This window comes from Bombina bombina, chromosome 5, assembly GCF_027579735.1.
Source record: "Bombina bombina isolate aBomBom1 chromosome 5, aBomBom1.pri, whole genome shotgun sequence".
Lineage (NCBI taxonomy): Eukaryota > Metazoa > Chordata > Amphibia > Anura > Bombinatoridae > Bombina > Bombina bombina.
This window is the reverse complement of record NC_069503.1, coordinates 481744587-481747337: the sequence shown is the minus strand read 5'-3', so window position 1 is coordinate 481747337 and position 2751 is coordinate 481744587. Positions and strand designations below refer to the sequence as shown.

At 35.7% G+C, this 2751-nt stretch overlaps 1 pseudogene; it reads left to right on the top strand.

Moving 5' to 3' along the window:
• The first annotated feature begins 281 nt into the window (after window positions 1–281).
• LOC128659390 (HIG1 domain family member 1A, mitochondrial-like) lies at window positions 282–560 on the top strand (annotated as a pseudogene).
• The last annotated feature ends 2191 nt before the right edge of the window (window positions 561–2751 follow it).

Sequence of the window (2751 nt, the reverse complement as noted above, 5' to 3'; positions counted from 1 at the left end):
AGAATTTAGGAATAAATTTTAATTTCAATTGTTTCATATATACATTTTTATTGGAGGTTATCTTAAAGAATAATAATTAATAAATTGTATTATAACCCTGGTATATACTGACATATTATCTGGAGGCTCTACAGTAGATATTATTATCTTTATCAAATTGATATAATATATTTGTAGGAAATAGAGATACATTTTTTATTATTAATGTTTCAAAATTAATATTAATATTTTAAAATTAAAATTTTGAGTTCAGTGTGAGCAGCATTGGTAAAGCAGACAACATGGCTTCTGAATCAGGAGATGTCCTACCTACTTTCTAGGTGCCTGACAGCCAGACCTCTAAGTTTATCAGGAAGCTTAAAGAGTCTCCATTTGTACCAATAGGCATGGCTGGATTTGCAGCAGTTGTAGCCTACAAACTGAAGAGCAGGGGGAATAGAAAAATGTCTGTCCATATGATCCATATGCGCGTAGGAGCACAAGGATTTGTTGTTGGAGCTATAACGTTTGGTGTGCTATACTCTATGTACCGAGAATATTTGGCAAAGCCCAAGGAATAAGAAGAAAGTTGTCTGATACAGGCACACAAGCAGCAACCATGGACCTCACATTGGGGTTGATCTTTAGTTTAACAGCACCTATTCTGTTAGGGCTCTGTACATCAGAGAAATGACAGCTTTAAGGGGTTAATTTCACTTTAGCCCAACTGCAAAATGTATCCATTAACTGTCTTTTTCCCCTTTCTTGAGCTGTTAAGGCACTAATAAAATATTTATATAGACATTTTTTTTTTTAAAGATTTAAATGAAATGTGAACAATTGAATCTCTAAAAAAAATAAAAAAAAATTCTCTTGTTGGTCAAAATTGTATTAGCGTTTTAAATTTAACCAAATACTAAGCCAACATAAACATTTCTGTAACTAGAAGTGAATCAATTGAATCTATATTTTTCTTTGCATAAATGTTTTGTCGATGATCTATTTATATAGCCCATAAAGTTTTTTTTTTTAAAATGTATAGGTTTTGCTTATTTTTGAATAACATTGCTCTGATTTTCAGACTCCTAACCAAGCACCAAAGTTTTATGTGAATACCGTCAGCTACCTTTTCCAGCTTCCTCCTGTTTGTGTAAAGGGTCTTTTCATATGCAAACGAAGGGGGAGGGGGGGAGTGTCTTATTTCCCACTTGCAGTGGGCTTTCCAGCAACCATTAAAACGGAGCTAAACTGAGAGCTTCTAAGTAAGTTTTTAAACAGTTTTATACTGGATTTTTATATCAGTATCTGTGCATATTATTCTTTATAGTAGTGTCTATTACATGCAGTTATATGAAAATGAGTGTATACTGTCCCTTTAAGTATTAAGGGAGAATTAGGCGCTTACATTAAGATGCTTAAGACTAAGGCAAAAAATATTGCAAATAATATATGGTGTGGCGAAAGTGAAATATTTCAAGGGCTGTTAAAATGTGGCCACTCTCAAAAGCCGAGGAAACGAGATTAAATAATTTTCAAAACTTGGGGTCTGCTCCTCTATGTGAACAATGAAATGTACAATAAAATATAAGTACAAAACTCACAATTGGAGCAACTGAGGGGTGAAAATTATTCCTTAAGGTTAAATGAGGAAGAGGCAGAACGAGTCCAGGATAAAATTGATGAGTTTGCCCAAAACGTGGCCACCTTACAAAAATATAACCAGAGTTTAATAGCTCAAATAGAAGATTTGCATAAACAACTCGCACAGAGTCAAAAAGAGCTTAGTAAACTAAAAGGGCCATATAGCCATAATATGCCCCCCTCTATTATCAATGAGTATAATGCAGGTCTTTTAGAAACCCTAAAAGGACATATGAGAAGTGAATTACAGAACTTTAGGGAATAATTTAAACACAGGTCAATGATTAGCTCAGAGATAAACGTCACACATAGACACTCACCTCATGTTTTAAATTCAGGGAACTGCTACACTTCAGAGGGGGAGGGCAGTGATTATAGTGATTATAGTGGGGTAGGTAGGGGAGCTGAACCGCAATCTGGAAATGTATATACCTTTGCATTAATTTATATTTAGTTGGGGTAGAGAATACCAATATTAAATCTTATATGAGGTGTGATGGTAAAATAAAATAATATAATAATCTTCTATCTTTTAGTTGGGGTAGAGAATACCAATAATATGAGGTTCAAGGTGTGATGATAAAATAAATTAGTATAATAATCTTCTATCTTTGCAGTGATAATACAACATGTGCTGCGTAGAAAGCTACTTAGTGAAAGTGTTAATGAAAGTGTTAATCTTTTAGGCCTAGATTTGGAGTTTGGCGGTAGCCGGGAAAACCAGCGTTAGAGGCTCCTAACGCTGGTTTTAGGCTACCGCCGGTATTTGGAGTCAGTTAAAAAAAGGGTCTAATGCTCACTTTTCAGCCGCGACTTTTCCATACCGCAGATCCCCTTACGTCATTTGCGTATCCTATCTTTTCATTGGGATCTTTCTAACTCCGGTATTTAGAGTCGTGGCTGAAGTGAGCGTTAGAAATCTAACGACAAAACTCCAGCCGCAGAGAAAAGTCAGTAGTTAAGAGCTTTCTGGGCTAACGCCGGTTCATAAAGCTCTTAACTACTGTGCTCTAAAGTACACTAACACCCATAAACTACCTATGTACCCCTAAACCGAGGTCCCCCCACATCGCCGCCACTCGATTAAATTTTTTTAACCCCTAATCTGCCGACCGCCACCTACGTTATACT